This window comes from Pongo pygmaeus, chromosome 19 (assembly GCF_028885625.2).
Source record: "Pongo pygmaeus isolate AG05252 chromosome 19, NHGRI_mPonPyg2-v2.0_pri, whole genome shotgun sequence".
Lineage (NCBI taxonomy): Eukaryota > Metazoa > Chordata > Mammalia > Primates > Hominidae > Pongo > Pongo pygmaeus.
In genome coordinates, this window is record NC_072392.2 from 2,400,830 (window position 1) to 2,420,361 (window position 19,532).

Below are 19,532 nucleotides of genomic sequence, written 5' to 3' on the forward strand. Positions count from 1 at the left end.
GAATCGCTTGAACCCGGGAGGCGGAGGTTGCAGTGAGCTGAGATCGTCCCATTGCGCTCCAGCCTGGGCAACAAGAGTGAAACTCTATCTCAAAAAAATAATAATAAAATGAAAAGCATATGTTTTATGATATACTAGTGTTTTATCTATTTCTTTTCATATTTTTATTTTATAAAAAATATGCTAACTATGAAAGAAAGAAGGTGGAGATAAATGAGTCAGATGTTTTGATTATTTAGTATTTTGGTTAACTTTTTCTTTTTGAGACGGAGTCTTGCTGTGTTGCCCAGACTGTAGTACGGTGGCGCGATCTCGGCTCACTGCAACCTCCGCCTCCTGGGTTCAAGCGATTCTCCTGCCTCAGCCTCCCTAGTAATAGCTGGAATTACAGGCATGTGCCACCACACCCGGCTAATTTTTTATTTTTAGTAGAGATGGGGTTTCGCTATATTGGCCAGGCTGGTCTCGAACTCCTGACCTCAGGTGATCTGCCCACTTCGGCGTCTGAAAGTGCTAGGATTATAGGCATGAGCTACCACACCTGGCCTTGGTTAACTTTTTATGAGTGAGGAAAGGCTATACATTTAGCATTGTCAGAGAAAATGAAATAAGCTGTTGACTAAACTCATACATGAATATTTATTTATTTATTTATTTATTTATTTATTTATTTATTTTTCGAGACTGAATCTTGTTCTTGTCACCCAGGCTGGAGTGCAATGGTGCGATCTTGGCTCACTGCAGCCTCCGCCTTTTGGGTTCAAGTGATTTTCCTGCCTCAGCCTTCTGAGTAGCTGGGATTACAGGCATATGCCACCATGCCCAGCGAAGTTTTTTGTATTTTTAATAGAGATGGGGTCTCTATTGGCCAGGCTGGTCTCGAACTCCTGACGTCGTGATCTGCCCACCTTGGCCTCCCAAAGTGCTGGGAGTACAGGCGTGAGCCACCGTGCCCAGCCACACCTGGCTAATTTTTGTGTTTTGTTTTTTGAGATGGAGTCTCACAATCTTGTTGCCCAGGCTGGAGTGCAATGGCGCGATCTTGGCTTACTTCAACCTCTGCCTCCTGGATTCAAGCAATTCTCCTGCCTCAGCCTCCCGAGTAGCTGAGATTACAGGTGCCTGCCATCACACCTGGCTAATTTTTCTGTTTTTAGTAGAGATGGAGTATCACCATGTTGGCCAGGCAGGTCTTGAACTCCTGACCTCAGGTGATCCTCCTGCCTCGGCCCCCCAAAGTGCTGGGATTACAGGCATGCACCATGGCGCCCGGCCTAATTTTTCTATTTTCTGTAAGAGGTGAGGTCTCGCCATGTTGCCCAGGCCAGTCTCAAACTCTTAGCCTAAGCAAACTGCCTCAAGCCGTCTGCTCACCTTAACCTCCCAATGTGCTGGGATTACAGGCATGAGCTACTGCATTCAGTCTAAGAAAAAATATTTTTGAAGTTGACAAATGTAGAAATGAGCTAAGATTTGTCAAAGGGATCAATAAGTAATGAAATATTCTGGTTATCAAAGTTTATCATATATGAATGAACAGTGAAAAAACTGGAAATAACAATTAACAAATTTTAATTTGTCTTTAATGGTTCAGCAGTCACTTAAAAATTTTTACAGTATTACCATGATGCTATAGTCTGTATCATCACAAATCTCAACGTAAAGATTAAAAAAAAACCCACATAATAAAATCATTACTCAAGCTTTCTGGCTCTTCGACTTGGGCTAAATAAGTGTTCTGCATAATGGTATGTCCTTAAAGAGAAATTATCTCCACCTACTGAGAAAAAAAAAAACAGCGAGGGCCTATCAATTTGAGAGTTTAAACAGGCCTGTAGTTTGCATTTTTATGGAAGCATCATAATACAACCCCAAGACATCAAATGTCACTAGCACAGAAAACATCTAAGATCCAAAGTTCTTAGAAGAATATTACTTTTAAAAACATCAGAAATAATACTTTACGTGGGATTCAACCTTGACTCTTCTTTCTTCCTCTATATCCAATCAATTACCTTGTCTTGCCACTTTTACCTCCTCGATATTTGTTGAGTTAGTCCCCTTCTATCCATACTTACCATTACTACTACCGTCGTAGTTCACATAGCCTCTTACCCAACTAATTTCACGTGGGCTCTCTAAAGTCAGTCTTGTCCTGTTAACGTCTTTCTGCTACATAATCCCCAGTCATCTATCGAAAATGCAGTCTGATCATATCACACTTCCCTACTTAAAAAGAACCCTTCCTTGGCTCGCTTTGTATTTGTTTAACAAATATTTACATAGCACTTATTAATATGCCAGGCACCGTTTTAAGTGCTTTACAAGTATTTGTTTATTACTCACAACATTCTAGGAGAATTTAGCGAGCCCTTTGTAACAGCTATGTAAGTAGCAGAGCTGAAAGTTGAACCTCAGGTACTGAGGCTCCACAGTTGGGGCTTTCAGCCACCGTACTGTGCCGACTCCCTCTTTCCTATAGTCCACATACTTTAACACAGTTTGTGAGGTCTTCGATCACTTCAAGTTTCATTTCTAATCAAGCCCCACCTTGCTCACACTCTAATATATATGTGCTTTCTCCCTCCCCACTTTGTGATCTTTGTGATTCTACTCCTGCTGTCCTCTCTGTCTAGAGCAACTTGTAGTATCTCAGAACAGAGTGCAGTGAATACATTTTGACAAAAGAATGATTTTTTTTTTTTTGAGACAGGGTCTGGCTCTGTTGCCCAGGCTGGAGTGCAGTGGCTAACTACAACTCTGCAAATCCTGGGCTCAAGCAGTCTTCTTGCCTCAGCCTCCTGAGTAGCTGGGTCTACAGGCCCGCGCCACCATGCCTGGGTAATTTTTGTATTTTTCAAAATACAAGCTGGGCACGGTGGCTCACGCCTGTAATCCCAGCACTTGGGGAGACCGAGGCAGGTGGATCACCTGAGGTCAGGAGTTCGAGACCAGCCTGGCTAACATGGTGAAACCCCGTCTCTACTAAAAATAAAAAAATTAGCTGGGCATGGTGGCAGATGCCTGTAATCCCAGCTACTTGGGAGGCTGAGGCAGGAGAATTGCTTGAACCCAGGAGGCAGAAGTTGCAGTGAGCTGAGATTGCACCACTGTACTCCAGCCTGGGCAAAAAGAGCAAAACTCTTGTCTCAAGGAAAAAAAAAAAAAAAAGTATGTATATATGTATACACACACACATTTTTGTTTTTATTCAATTTCATAAGAAGGGGGAAATCTTGATTGACATTGGGTAATTGAAATTTTCTCCAGATTCTTTTTTTTTTTGGACACGGAGTGTCTCTCTGTCGCCTAGACTGGAGTGCAGTGGCGCGATCTCGGCTCACTGCAGTCGCCACCTCCCAGGTTCAAGTGCTTCTGCCTCAGCCTTCTGAGTAGCTGGGATTACAGGCATGCGCAACCACGCTCGGCTAATTTTTGTATTTTTAGTAGAGATGGGGTTTCACCATGTTGGTCAGGTTGGTCTCGAAGTCCTGACCCTGTCGTCCTCCCACCTTGGCCTCTCAAAGTGCTGGGATTACAGGCGTGAGCCATCGCGCCTGGCCAGATTCTTTTTATTTTCTTTTTTTGAGACAGAGTTTAGCTCTTGTCGCCCAGGAGTGCAATGGCACGATCTTGGCTCACTGCAACCTCCACCTCCCAGGTTCAAGAGATTTTCCTGCCTCAGCCTCCCGAGTAGCTGGGATTACAAGTGTGTGCCACCACACCCGGCTAATTTTTGTATTTTTAGTAGAGATGGAGTTTCACCACATTGGCCAGGCTAGTCTCCAACTCCTCACATCAAGTGTTCCCCTCGCCTCGGCCTCCCAAAGTGCTGAGGTTACAAGGTGTGAGCCACTGCACCCTGCTGAGATTCTTAATAAAATGATTAAATGCATAGGAAAATCAGTGTACTTGGTATTTTAAAGCTGTCCTGAGTTGTTATGGTATACATTGTATGTGATCTGTGTCATTTAGGCTATTTCAGGGCCCATCACATCTACACACTAAAGAGAGCCAAGAGATGATACTTGAACTGAATCTTGAAGAATGAATAATTGGGCCAGGCATGGTGGCTCACACCTGCAATCCCAGCACTTTGAGAGGCAGAGGTGGGTGGATCACTTGAGGTCAGGAGTTCGAGACCAGCCTGGCTAACATGGTGAAGCCCTTGTCTCTACTAAAAATACACAGATTAGCCGGGCCTGGTGGTGCATGCCTGTAATCCCAGCTACTCGGGAGGCTGAGGCTGGAGAATCGCTTGACCCAGGAGGAGTATTGGAGTGAGCCGAGATGGTGACCACGGCACTCCAGACTGCTGAGTGACAGCAAGACTCTGTCTCAAAAAAATAATAATTGGAGTGAACGTGGGAGGTCATTTTAGGTGGAGGGAACAGCAACATACATAGTCACAAAAGCATGAGAAACTATTTTATGTATGCTGGTAATAGTTTGGCAGAGGGGATTGTAGAATTTGAGGTTGGAGAGGCACGTCTGAGCCAGATTGATAGAATTTGTGTATTCTGTACAGCTTGTAGGCAAGTTGGAAGTCATTAAACAATTTAGGCAAAAACAAGCATTATGAGATGCTGTGTATTTTAGAGAGATTCTGCAGGTGGCAATGAGGAATGTGGATTTTGGAGGTCATGTAGACTTTTTCAGGAAATAATGATTAGTGCTTGAAGCAAGACAGTGACAGTGAACGTTGTTGAGTGGAGAAAGGTTTAGGAGGTCCGGTTGTGAATGAGTAGTGTGATGGGGAGAGGCAAGTTTAAACAATTCAGATTTGTGGTTTGGGTGACTGAGTGGAACTGAGAAACCAGGTGTTATTAGCCATAGCAGAGAATAAGAGGAGGAGTTGTATAGAATATTACATAAAGCAGCCAGAGAAATGTTCCTGAGCCACAGTTTTCAAGTCACTTTGTTGCCAAAAACCCATCATCAGCTTTTTACTGTCTTTAATGAAAATGCAAAGAACACAGTGGTAAAATATGGTGCCGAATAGGTGTTTATCGAATCCTAATGGGCACTCAGAGACTTCTCTTACATGTCCTGGCTTTTCATCCTGTTTCTTATTGCCTTCCACGTCTACTGTGATTCAGCTTTGGGAAGATATTTTCTGTTCCTTTTGCTGCTTTGACTCCCTGCCCCGGCCCCCTTATTTACGCTTCAAATCTGCCTACCAGGTTTTCCATTTCCAGGCAGTCTTTTCTAATTTTTTCCACCTGGAAGAAACTTTCTTTTCTCTGAGTTCGTAATCTTATAATAAGTACCTATTTTTCTCTTCTAGCGTATATAAAATTTATTATCCGACTTGTCAAGTGAGTTAATGCATTTAAAGAGCCTAGGAATGGTACCTAGAACATAGTAAGTACTCAATAAATGTTGTTATGATGGTGATGATTGATGATGATTAAGATGAGGTGACCTTTACTTTCTGCTTTCTTGTGATGGCAAAAATGATTTGTTGTCTGTCCTTGGACACTAGGGAAGCAAAGTCTTTTACTTTGCTTATGTATATAAAAGTACAGAAGTGAAATTATTCTTGAGCTGTAGGTGAGAGATATACAAAGGTAGACAAGCCCTTAAATATTGACTATTTTGTTAAGCTTCACCACAGCTGTTTGAGGTAGGTGGTAGTATTAGTCCCTCTTCTTAAAAATGGGTAAATAGGCTTAGGAAGTTTGCAGATTTCCCCAAGGTCACACAGTTTGTAAGGAGCCAGATTGATATATGAATCTTAACTATTCGACTCCAAAATTCTTCACAGGAGGGCTTCATGTATGTAGGACTTACGCTTCAGGGCTTTCATTTCATTTATGTGTCCAACTTGTTACCTGTCAGAAAGCCTATCATGAGACCTATGCCCAATGAAAAAAAAGTGCTTTTTGAGTTTTCTTTATTTTTTTTTATTTTTTTATTTTTTGGAGACGCAGTTTCACTCTTGTCGCCCAGGCTGGAGTGCAATGACGCTGTCTTAGCTCACTGCAACCTCTGCTTCCCGGGTTCAAGCAGTTCTGCCTCAGCGTCCTGAGTAGCTGGAATTATGGGCGCCTGCCACCAAGCCAAGCTAATTTTTGTATTTTTAGTAGAGATAGGGTTTCACCACGTTGGCCAGGCTGGTCTTGAACTCCTGACTTCAGGCCCGCCTTGGCCTCCCAAAGTGCTGGGATTACAGGTGAGCCACCATGCCTGGCTAAAGTTTTCTTTTGTATATTTATAATTTAATTTGTTTTTTATTTTTACTAGGGACTATGTTAAATGTTAAAAGTACCTGCAGTAATAAAACAGAATGGCCATATAACTATTACCAGAATTGACAGATGTTAACATTTTGTCATATTTGCTTCAGAGCTTTTTTTTTTTTTTTTTTTTGAGACGGAGTCTCTCTCTGTCGCCCAGCCTGGGCTGGAGTGCAGTGGTGCAGTCTCAGCTCACTGCAACCTCTGCCTCCCGGGTTCACACCATTCTCCTGCCTCAGCCTCCCTAGTAGCTGGGACTACAGGTGCCCGCCACCACACCTGGCTAATTTTTTGTATTTTTAGTAGAGACGGGGTTTCACCATGTTAGCTAGGATGGTCTCGATTTCCTGACCTTGTGATCCACCCGCCTTGGCCTCCCATGGTGCTGGGATTACAGGTGTAAGCCACCACGCCCGGCCTAGAGCTTTTTTTGAGAAGGGATTATTACAGTTATAGTTGATATCTTTTTGTATTCTGTTTTTTGTTTTCTGTTTTGAGACAGTCTTGCTCTGTCACCAGACTGGAGTGCAGTGGCGCAATGTCTGCTCACTGCAACCTCAGCCTCCAGGGTTCAAGAGAGTCCCCTCCCTCAGCCTCCTGAGTAGCTGGGACTACAGGCGTGCACAAGCACACCCGGCTGATTTTTTTTTTGTATTTTAGTAGAGACGGGGTTTCACCATGTTGGCTAGGATGGTCTCCATCTCCTGACCTCATGATCTGTCTGCTTGGGCCTCCCAAAGTGCTGGGATTACAGGTGTGAGCCACCACGCCTGGCCTTTTCTTTTTCTTTTTTCTTTTCTTTTCTTTTCTTTTTTTTTTTTTTTTTTGAGATGGAGTCCCGCTCTATCACCCAGGCCAGAGTGCAGCGGCACCATCTCAGCTCACTGCAGCCTCCACCTCCCAGGTTCAAGCGATTGTCTGCCTCAGCCACCCGAGTAGTTGGGATCACAGGCATGTACCACCACACCTAGCTAATTTTTGTACTTTTAGTAGAGACAGGGTTTCACCATGTTGGCCAGGCTGGTCTCAAACTCCGGGCCTCAAGTGATCCACCTGCCTCAGCCTCCCAAAGTGCTGGGATTACAGGCGTGAATCACCACACCCGGCTTGATGTCCCTTTTGTACGTCTTTCCAATCATGTCCACCTTCTTCTTCTCAGCAGTAAAGTTTCTCCTAAATGTTGTATATAGCCCTTTGTTCCATATTTTTATGCATTTACTATATTTGAGTGTATCTATAAACAATATATAGTAGTGCTTTATAGATTGTTAGAATTTACGTGAGTATTCAACTGTACACCTATATTAATCTGCTTGGTTTTCTTTCCTGTTTTTTAGATGCATTATTGATATATGTAGATCTAGTTTATTTAGTTGTATAATTTCTTATATACGATACCATATTTTCTTTTTCTTTTTTTTTGTGAGACAGAGTCTCACACTGTTGTCCAAGCTGGAGTGCAATGGCACAATATCAGCTCACTGCAACCTCCACCTCCCGGGTTCAAGCGATTCTCCTCCCTCAGCCTCCTGAGTAGCTGGGACTACAGACATGCACTACCATGCTCGGCTAATTTTTGTATTTTTAATAGAGATGGGGGTTTCACTATGTTGGCCAGGCTGGTCTCGAACTCCTGACTTCGTGATCCACTGGCCTCAGCCTCTCAAAGTGCTGGGATTACAGGTGTGAGCCATCACACCTCGCCCTATACCATATTTTCTTTATGTTTAGACTACAGAAATGGGCAATTAGGTTGTTTACAGCTTTTTACTATTACAGACAATGCTGCAGTGAACATAAGGAAGGTGTTTGCTAGTGAGATGATATGATGTGTTTACTTGGGCTGGGTGTGGTGGCTCACAACTGTAATCTCAACACTTTGGGAGGCCAAAGCAGGGGATTGCTTGAGGCCGGGAATTTGGCACCAGCCTGGGCAACATAGTGAGACCCTGTCTCTACAAAAAACAAATTAGCCGGATGTGGTGGCATGTGCCTGTGGTCCCTAGAAGTTTGAGGTCGCTGTGAGCTGTGCTTGTGCCTCTGCACTCCAACCTGGACAACGGGGTGAGACCTCATCTCTAAAAATAAAAAATGATTTGTTTTTGCACTGCAGAATTCACCCTTAGGTTAACTAAATAAAATATTGTTCTTTGGTAATATTTATGCTTTGAGCTGAATAAAAAGAATGGATAATATTACTGCATCAATTTTAGACCATAAATTCCTAAACTTTGTTCCGTTTTCTTCCATCTCTTCAACCATTCAAACATATTTATTCATTATGTAGCCAGGGGTTGAATACTGGCAGCCTTATATTTCTCTTTGCATTGATCGTTAGCATTTTTTTGAGCCAACATATAAAAACTAGCTGTTTTCATAAAGTCTCTATTTTTGGTTATCCTAAAAAATTAGGAGCTCTGTTAACAGGCGGCCCCCATTTTCCCATGACAACAGTTAACCTAAGCTGAATTACAGCTGCCTTCTTGAATTTTTTTTTTCCCCCTGCTAGAGACTCTGTTGCTGGGGCTGGTCTCAGACTCCTGGGCTCAAGTGATCCCCCTGCCTCGGCCTGCCAAAATTCTGGGATTGCAGGAGTGAGCCACTGCGCCCGGCTCCAGCTGCCTTCCTTTAGATGAGCATAAGCTCTCCAGTGGAACAAGTTTCTGGTACTCCCTGTTAGTGTTTATTATTGCCCTTGTATTGTTTATGGCGGAGAAATACTTCTCTATTGATGATGTTTCTTTCAAAAATGAAGAAAAGTATAGCTTGACAGCTGTAGTATTCAAGAAAAGTAGAAAAGAGCATATTTTTCTGGAAATGAAGTTTTTTTTTTTTTTTTTTTTTTTGAGACAGAGTCTCACTCCGTTGCCCAGGCTGGAGTGCAGTGGCGCTATCTTGGCTCCTGCAACCTCTGCCTCCCAGGTTCAAGCGATTCTCCTGTCTCAGCCTCCCGAGTAGCTGGGATTAGAGGCGCCCACCACCAGGCCCAGCTAATTTTTGTATTTTTAGTAGAGATGGGGTTTCACCATGGTGGTCAGGCTGGTCTCGAACTCCTGACCTCGTGATCCGCCTGCCTCGGCCTCCCAAAGTGCTGGGATCACAGGCGTGAGCCACCGTGCCCAGCTGAAACGAAGAATATTTTAATATGTATATTTTAAGACAGAGTCCTGCTCTGTCGCCCATGCTAGAGTGCAGTGGCACGATCTCGGCTCACTGTAGCCTTTGCCTCCTGGGTTCAAGCAGTTCCTGTGCCTCAGCCTCTTGAGTCGATGGGATTACGGGCGTGTGCTACCATGCCCTGCTAATTTTTGTATTTTTAGTAGAGGCAGGGTTTCGCCATGTTGGCCATCTGGTCTTGAACTCCTGGCCTCAAATTATTTGCCCACCTCAGCCTCCCAAAGTGGTCAGATTACTGGCGTGAGCCACTGTGGCTGGCCAGTAATTTTGTTTTTAATTGAACTTTGAAAACGCAGCTCTATCACTGGTGTTCTATTTCTAGCCGACTCAGACTTTCACCTGGCAAGTTGGTCGCTGTATTTGATTTGTAACTCCTTATTTAAAGCAATTTATGAGGATGCATAAAACTACAAAATGCCTCAGATTAAAAGTAAGGAGAAAGAAGAAACAAAAACAAAAGATAAAGATAAAGCCAAGTCAGGATGTAGGCCAAAAAGGTTTATTATAATTTTCTTGCTACAGGCAGAGCACAGATTTGACTCTGAGCTTTCTAGGAGCCAGCAGGAGAGAAAAACTTGGTAGTTTATTTTTTTACAGTGTCCTTAAGATACAAAATAACTAGATAGTTCAGAAAGATAACTAACCACTTGGCACTATCAGGCTAGAGCAGGAGTGTCCAATATTTTGACTTCCCTGGGCCACATTGGAAGAAAAAGAATTGTTTTGGGCTGCACATAAAATACACTAACGATAGTTGATGAGCTTGAAAAAAAGTCACAAAAAAAATGTCAGTGTTTTAGGAAAGCTTACGAATTTGTGTTGGGCCACATTCAAAGCCGTCCTGGGCCATGGGTAGCACAAGCTTGGGCTAGAGTTTCTCATGGGGCTCTTATAAAGAGGATTATGTTGTAATTATTATTATCCTCTTCAACATCTCTAAGGTAGATGGATGACAAGTATTTAAGTAGTCTTAGTGTGGGAGACCAATCACATCACATGAGTCAGTCTCAAAGAGTGGATAGATTTGTCTTTCAGTGTCTGATGAGTGGATGAGTTTCCCTCAACCCAGCTTTTTAACCTCCTTGGCAGGTACCTCCATACATCAAGTACAGACCATTCATTTGTAGGATTTAAATTACCCTGTGAAAATCTAATTTTACCCAGAATAGAATTTGTGGGAGTGACTGTACATTAAAATTCTTGTTAGAAAATAATTTCAAATCTTCTTCATCCTTGTCTGTCTTCTTCTCTGTAATTTGAAGGTGGGTAGAGAATATTCTTCCAGAATATCCAAAAGTGGTAAAAACATTAAGAAATATAGAAAAGGGCTGGGCACGGTGACTCATGCCTGTGATCTCAGCACTTTGGGAGACTGAGGCAGGTGGATCATGAGGTCAGGAGTTCGAGACCAGCCTGACCAATATGGTGAAACCCTATCTCTACTAAAAATACAAAAATTAGCCGAGCATGGTGCACGCCTCTAGTCCCAGCTTCTCAGGAGGCTGAGGCAGGAGAATCACTTGAACCCGGGAGGCAGAGGTTGCAGTGAGCTGAGATCACGCCATTGCACTCCAGCCTGGGCGACAGAGCAAGACTCCATCTCGGGGCCAAAAAAAAAAAAGAAATACAGAAAAGGGGGCCAGGACACAGCTGTGTTTTATACTGCTAGAAGTTGCTTCAGCAGAAGACCCATGGATCAGGACTCATGCTGGTTTTCAGCATAGATTAAATGTAAGGAGAGGTTTGATTTTTGTTTGTTTTGAGTCAGAGTCTTGCTTACTTTTTCTTTTGAATTTTAAAAAAGAAGAGTGAGAGTGCATCTTTACTCTCTCAGAACACAGTAAGTTTTGATCTTAGTTTTTACTAGGATGCCTACAGTAGTTATTTAGAAACACTAATTACCATGAATTTGGTCGGGATACAATGAACAGTGTGTCAAGGGTTGTTGAGGCAACATCAGGGCAGATAATTACAGTGTATTGTGAGAAGTGGTAAATACGTGTATGTATGAAGTACTAAGAAGTCACAGAAGAGGTGGTTACTCTGTTCGCTTAATTGTTTGGGGTCAAAACTAGTGAGAATGATAACTAAACCCGCAAGTTCTTCTGTTTATGCTAGCTGCTGAGAGGCTTGCTAATGGTGTTTAAATATCATTGATAGCTATTAGGTTGAACCATTATTGGCAGTTTTTAATGGTTTAACCCTAGTAGTATCTTGGTATGACGATTTAAAAGGTATTTTATTTTTTGCCAATACTGTTTGACAGTTGTTGAATAATTGATATTTTGTTAAAATAAAGCTTTGAATATTGAATAAATGTGCCATTTTGGGAAAATGGCACTTTTTTTTTTTTTTTTTTTTGAGACTGAGTCTCGTCGCCCAGGCTGGAGTGCAGTGGCGTGATCTCCACTCACTGCAACCTCCACCTCATGGGTTCAAGTGATTCTCCTACCTCAGTCTCCCAAGTAGCTAGGACTACAGGCGCGCGCCACCACGCCTGGCTAATTTTTTCTATTTTTTAGTAGAGACGAGGTTTTGCCATGTTGGCCAGGCTGGTCTCAAACTACTGACCTCAGGTGATCCGCCCGCCTCGGCCTCCCAAAGTGCTGGGATTAAAGGTGTGAGCCACCATGCCCGGCCGTATCTTCCCGACAATCTTGTGAAATAGATACTACTATTAGAAGTAGCTGTATCAGATAATTTCTAGATGTAAGAGGGTTCGCCAACTATAGTTAGCAAGTCAAATCCTGCTGTTTTTATTTTGAGAAGGGGTCTCTGTCCCCCAAGCTGGAGTCCAGTGGCCTGACCACGGCTTCTCTGCAGCCTTGACTTCCTAGGCTCAAGCAGTCCTCCTGCCTTAGCCTCCTACGTAGCTGGGATCACAAGATGTGCACCACTGCGCCTGGCTGTTTTTGATTTTTTGTAGAGGTGGGCATCTCACTTTTTTGCCCAAGCTGGTCTCAGACTCCTGGGCTCAAGTGATCCTCCTGCCTCGGCCTCTGCAAGTGCTGAGATTACTGGTGTGAGCCAGCATGCCCAGCCTGCCACCTGATTTTGTACCATAAGCCTAAAAATGTTTGTTGTTTGTTTTTTCAATTTTTAGTGGTCGAAAAATCAAAATAAAATATTTTGTAAAATAATTTTATAAAATCCATTTGATAAATTAATAATTTGTAAAAAAAAAAAAACTTCGGTGAAATTCAAATTTTAGTGTCCATAAAGTTTTGTTGGAACAAAACCATATCTTTTTCTTTCTTTTTTTTTTCACATTTTCCTTAAAAATTTTGTTTTTGTTTTTGTTTTTGCATCCAAAACCGAAAGAAAGCAAGCAAGCTGTCGGAGGCAGGCCACTGCATCAAGTGGTGGCTCCTGGGAGTTTGTGTGGCCCCACCCCCCACCCACCCCTGGCCACTTCAGCACAGAGGCTGGGAATGGGAAGGGTCGGGGGCCCGTGGAAGCAGAGCCAAGGTCCCATTTTCTTGCTTGGGCGAAACTCAGCTGGCAGGGGCGTGGCCCCCTCCATAGGGGGAAGTGGCTGTCATGGGGGACAAGGGCTGCTGCTCTCCTGTGCTGAGTTCCCGCTCCGGGGCCCGCAGTGTTGGTGGCTGCAGCGGCAGAGCCATGGGGAAGCTGGCCATGTAGAAGATGTGGCCCAGGCGCCTGGCCACCTGGGCCTGGGTCTTGAGGGCAGGCCCCAGCTTCAACCCTGTGGTGGTCAGCGGATGCTCCCCCGTCAGCAGTGGCAAGGTCTCCCCATCGATCCCCTGCTCCCTGAAGACCCAAGTATACTCTCCACAGCCAGACAGCCCCCCCGCCACGAAGCTGCAGACATCATCCGTGGTCCACTTGCTGACGTCCTCAGGGACTGGGGCCTCCTCTCCATCCACGGAGAGTCCCCCTATGGCGCTGGGCCAGGTTCTGCTTCTGCAAGAGCTCCTGCTGCTGGGCGAGCATCTCCACCCGGGCAGGGGCAGGAATCCGTAGCCTGGAATCTGGCACAGAGGTGAGGGCACTCCCAGAAAGGGGGGCCTGAAATGGGGGCCCAGGGTTATGTGAGGGGCATTCTGGGGCGACAGCAAGAGGGGGCGGCTGTGGCAGCTCCTTGTCGACAGTAGCGCAATGAGCGGCCTCTTTATATGTTATATATTGTTTATATATTGGGTTTTTTTTTTTTTTTTTTTTTGGAGACATGGGTCTGGCTCTGTCGCCCAGGGTGGAATGCAGTGATGTGATCACAGTTCACTGCTGCAGCCTCAACCTCCCAGGCTCAAGCTATCCTCCCACCTTAGCCTCCTGAGTAGCTGGGACCGCAGGTGTGTGCCGCCATTCCTGGCTAATTTTTAAGTTTGTGGTAGAACCAGGTCTTGCTGTTTTGCCCAGGCTGATGTCGAACTCCTGAGTTCAAGGGATCTTCATGCCTCAGCCTCCCAAAGTTCTAGATTAGTGAGCCATGGCACTTACCTAGCCAGTATATTGTTTATTGTTGCTTTCTTACTACAGTGGCAGAAGAGTTGCTACAGAATCTGAATGGCCCACAAAACCTAAAATACTTACTATCTTTGCAGAGTTTGCTGACCCCTGGTCTAGATACAAAAGGAAGAGAACATAAGATAGAAAGCAACAAAGTTAATATAGATGCAAAGAATGTGTCTGCATTACAACATCCCAGGAAGACTAGATAGTTATATAATGAACAAGGCAACTGTGTTTTCTTCTTGAAGGATTTTTAAAGACGACTTTTATAAAAGCTCTGTTGCCTAGGCTGGAGTGCAGTGGTGTCATCATGGCTCACCAAAGCCTTGAACTCCTGGGCTCAAGTGATCCTCCCACGTTAGCCTCCTGAGTAGCTAGGACTACAGGCACGTGCCACCATGCATGGCTAAATTTTATAATTTTTTCTTTTCTTTTTTTTTTAGGGATGGGTCTTGCTGCGTTGCCCACCCAGGGTTAAACTTCTGACCTCAAGCAATCCTCCCACCTCAGCCTCCCAAGGGGCAAAGATTATAGTGCACCCCCACTGCAGGCCAACATTAAAGTAAATTTAAAGGAAAAAAGTGATCCACAATCTTGAAAATCATACGAAAACAGTCAATGTTTGTCCTCACATTCCTTCCCACTATTTGTGGCATATGCAGTTGGCCCTCCATATCCATGGGTTTTGTATTGTGGATTCAACCAACTCCAGATTGAAACTATTCAGACAAAATGATAGTTGTGTCAGTATTGAACATGCAGTTTTCCTGTCATTATTCCCTAAACAATACAACAACTATTTACAAAGCTTTTATATTTTTTTAGGTATTCTAAGTAATCTAGAGATGATTTAAAGTATATGAGAGTATGTGTGTAGGTTATATGCAAATACTATGCCATTTTATATAAGGGATTTGAGCATTGTTTTATTGGTATCCGGGGGGTCCTGGAATGACTGTTCATGTGTATAATATACAACAACTGATATCAGATAGAAAGTACAAGGAAAAAGCGATTTATGACAAAATCTAAAGTCATAATTCATTTTCTTTAGAACCTTCAGGTGTTCAAAATGGCTTCATTTCGAAGACAAAAGTGGGAAACTTTCTTTCTTTTTTTTTTTGAGGTGGAGTCTCACTGTGTCGCCCAGGCTGGAGTGCATGGCACAATCTTGGCTCACTGCAACCTCTGCCGCCCGGGTTCAAGCGATTCTCCTGCCTTAGCCTCCCGAGTAGCTGAGATTGCAGGGGCCTGCCACCGCGCCTGGCTAATTAACTTTTCTATTTTTAGTAGAGACAGGGTTTCACCATCTTGGCCAGGCTGGTCTCGAACTCCTTACCTCATCATCCACCCGCCTCGACCTCCCAAAATGCTGGGATTACAGGTGTGAGCCACCGCGGGCAGCCTGAAACTTTCTCTTTTTAGAGGGGCAGTGAAGAAGTAGTCTTTGAGCACCCATCAACAAATGAACACATCTGGGATGAAGATTGTACCTAATGTGTTTGATCAGTCTGGTGTGGCAATAAGGATGCACCCAAGAGGTGATAAGGAAATCCAGGAGGTGATAAGGTAGACAGACTGAGAAAGAAGACACAAGGAGAGAAAAGTAAAGAGAGGAAAGATGAGCAGTAATGAGGGTGCTTACAAGCGGCAGAGGCAGTGAATATAAAAAACTTAGTGGAAAGAAAGCAATGACGAAACAAGAATAGGATGAGTTCTCAGTTACCTACTTTCTTCTTCAAGTAGCCCTTATTCAGCACATCTTTCTTGTTTGTTGTAGAATGGAGAGCAGTTTATTACATTTGATAATCCTTGAAAGCATTAATTTGCTTGGAGGGTACCCAGGGAATAGAGTTGAAGCAGTATGAAGAGGGAAGAATATTCATTCTGATAGAGTTTAGTGACAGACTAAGCTTATATTAATAAAGGTTCTATATTATAGAAGAATACTGCTGCTGGAGTATGGCAGTATATTAGGTTTCTCCAGAGAAGCAAGGCCAATAGAGTGTGTGTGTGTAGAGGTTGACTGGTTGATTGATTTTTGAGGAATTGGCTTGTGCTATTGTGAAGGCTTGCAAGATCAAAATCTGTAGGGTAGGCTGACAGGCCGGGGACCTGGGAAAGAGGTGATGTTGCATCTCAAGTCCAAACGCAGTCTTTTGGCAGAATTCTATCTTACTTGGGAAATCAGTCTTTTCTTTTTCTCTTAAGGTCTTCAACTGATAGAATAAGGCCCGCCCACATTATAAAGATAATTGACTTTACTCTGAGTCTACTGACTTAAATGTTAATCATATCTAAAGAAATATCTTCACAGCAACATCTAAACTATTGTTTGATCAAATATACTGGGCCTCGCCAAGTTGGAATGTAAAATTAACCATCACAAGACTATAATAGAAACCATCTCATAATGTACATTTGGAACTTCTGGTGAAAGGCAAAGGGCAGACCAGGCGCAGTGGCTCACGCCTGTAATCCCAACACTTTGGGAGGCTGAGGCGGACGGATCACGAGGTCAGAAGATCGAGACCATCCTGGCTAACATGGTGAAACCCCGTCTCTACTAAAAATACAAAAAAAAAAATTAGCCGGACCTGGTGGCGAGTGCCTGTAGTCCCAGCTACTCGGGAGGCTGAGGCAGGAGAATGGTGTGAACCCGGGAGGCAGAGGTTGCAGTGAGCAGAGATCACACCGCTGCACTCCAGCCTGGGCGGCAGAACGAGACTCCGTCTCAAAAAAAAAAAAAAACAAACAAACCATGATTGCTCTTAATAAGAAAAAAACAGATATCCAGATATGACTTATATTGTGTTACTTAAATCTAAGTCTGATTGATTTCAAAGCCCCAAAACTAATTCTACTTTATTTCTTCAGATTTAAAGCTGTGGACCAACTATTTGCAGCACTTGCCTTTAATACTGGATTTAGTAGATTTGAGGTCAGTAGGAATGCTTCTCAGTGAAAAAAGTGGTAGCTTAATCTTTGGCTCAAGGCTAATCATAAAATAGAAAACATTTTCGTATGTAAATTTTAGATGGGTAACTTGAATCTTGCAAAATGAATGAAGTATAGTGGTTAGCTGTAACTAATAGAAAAGCGAGGAGATGGTGAAGCTGTAAAAGAATTTTACAACTTTTTCAGTGAACCGTACCTGAGCACAGTCCATCCATTAGTGATTTTACCATACTGATAAACCAACCGGATCTCTTTTTTTGTTTTTATTACCTGCTGACAGCAGATGCTAGTGAATCATAGATGGGCCTCCAAACTGAAGCAGAATAAGAAGTAGACATGTTAAAGTCTCAGTGTTTGAGGCCAGGCATGGTGGCTCATGCCTGTAATCCCAGCACTTTGGGAGGCTGAGGCAGGCAGATCACTTGAGGTGAGGAGTTTGAGACCAGCACAGACAACATGGTGAAACCCTGTCTCTACTAAAAATGCAACATTTAGCCAGGCGTGGCGGTGGGCGTCTGTAATCCCAGCTACTCGGGAGGCTGAGGCAGGAGAATTGCTTGAACCTGGGAGGTGGAGGTTGTAGGGAGGGAGCGGAGATTGCGCCACTGCACTCCAGCCTGGGCAACAGAGCAAGACTCAGTCCCCCATCAAAAAAGTCTCAGTATCAGATTAAAAACTTTCATTTAGTCCGGGTGCGGTGGCTAACGCCTGTAATCCCAGCATTTTGGGAGGCCAAGGTGGGTGGATCACGAGGTCGTGAGCTCGAGACCAGCCTGCCCAACATGGTGAAATCCTGCCTCCACTAAAAATACAAAAAATTAGCCGGGCGTGGTGGTGGGCACCTGTAATCTCAGCTATTCGAGAGGCTGAGTCAGGAGAATCGCTTGAACCTGGGAGGCGGAGGTTGCAGTGAGCCGAGATTGCGCCACTACACTCCAGCCTGAGCGACAGAGCAAGACGGTGTCTCAAACAAACAAAACTTTCATTTATCGTTTGTAATAGTGTGAATGGGAAAAGTCTAAATTCTCTCATATCTTCAGTTATTCATACAGAGCACATGATACTTCAAGAACATGAAGTTAATCTTTTGATAAATTTTGCCACCTTTTAATCAGAAAACAATTTTAAAACTCTAGAAATTTACCTCTCTGGGTAAGAAAGGAAATACAAAGATTGATCTAAGGAAATGAAGTTACTCTCATGGAGTATTTTGTCCTTCTATGTAATCTCGTGGATTTAGCTATAGACTGGAGTCTTTTTCAGATACGTGATGCAATGATTTTATAGGAAGATTTACTTTTTTAAAAGAAATTATTTGACTGCATTATAGTATACTGTTAATGATGGAGTTTTATTTATTTATGTTATTTATTTATTTATTTTGAGACAGAGTTTTGCTCTTGTTGCCCAGGCTGGAGTGCAGTGGCGTGATCTTGGCTCACTGCATCCTCCACCTCCTGGGTTCAAGCGATTCTCCTGCCTGGGCCTCACGAGTAGCTGGGATTACAGGCGCTCGCTCACTCGGGAGGCCGAGGTAGGAGAATCACTTGAACCCAGGAGGTGGAGGTTGCAGTGAGGCAGGAGAATCACTTGAACCCAGGAGGTGGAGATTGCAGTGAGCCGAGATTGTACCATTTCACTCTAGGCTGGGCAGTGGAGTGAGACTCCGTCTCAAAAAAAAAAAAAGTTCAGAGCAACAGTCATATGACACTCCCACAGGAGATAATTCTTCATGATATTAAACGAAAACTGTCAAAAAGTAAGCCAATTTCAGGGACTTTTATAAGAAAGCATGTCTCAAGTTCATTGTTTTAGCTGGGGTTTTTTGTTTGCTTGTTTTGTTTTTTGTTATTTTGTTATTTTTCTTTATTTATTTTTGAGACAGGGTCTCACTGTGTCTCCCAGGCTTTCGTGTAGCAGCGTAATCACCACAGCTCACTGTAGACTCCAACTCCTGGGCTTAGGTGATCCTCCCACTTCAGCGTCTGGGTAGCTGGGACATACGTATGTACCAACCACCACACCCGGCTAATTAAAAAAAATTTTTTTTGTAGAGATGGAGTTTCACTAGCTGGGACTACAAGCATGTGCCACCATGCCTGGCTAATTAAAAAAATTTTTTTTGGTAGAGACTGGGTTTCACTGTGTTGCCCAGGCTGGTCTTGAACTCTTCAGCTCAATCTGCCCACCTCACCCTCCCAAAGTGCTGGGATTACAGGTGTGAGCCACTGTGCCTGGCCCTTACCTGTTCTTTTTTTTTTTTTCTGTCAGGAGATGTCCCTGAATTACCTGGGGTCTTGACTTAAAGTTCAGAACTAATTGTAATAGGTAACATATGGTACTTCTTAGTTTATAAAATTTGTTTACATTAATATCCTGCCTATTCCTCACTGAATCTTTTAAGGTGAATTTCACATTTAAGTCTATTATACAATTGAGGAAACTCAGGCTTAATGAGGAAACTGGGGTTTAGGGAGACTTTGTGAACACAACTTTTTTCTTTTAATGGCAGAGTCTCCCTCTGTCACCCATACTGGAGTACAGTGGCTTGATCGTAGCTCACTGTAACCTCAAATTCCTGGGCCCAGATATTCTCCTGCTTCAGCCTCCTATGTAGCTAGGACCACAGGCATGCACCACTATGCTTAGCTAATTATTATTTTTTTATTATTATTCTTTGTAGAG

General features: G+C 43.5%; 1 protein-coding gene across 3 annotated transcripts in view; it reads left to right on the forward strand.

The window, feature by feature from the left end:
• Positions 1-19,532, forward strand: part of PAFAH1B1 (platelet activating factor acetylhydrolase 1b regulatory subunit 1) — a 92,758-nt gene that overhangs the window by 7,301 nt on the left and 65,925 nt on the right. Inside the window, exon 1 of one of the 3 annotated variants that reach the window (XM_054459799.2) lies at positions 13,007-13,419. The exons of the other annotated variants lie outside the window; for them this stretch is intronic. The gene's annotated coding sequence lies outside the window, so the exon portion shown is untranslated. Of the gene's footprint in view, positions 1-13,006; positions 13,420-19,532 lie in introns of those variants that run through there. 3 annotated transcript variants of the gene reach the window in all.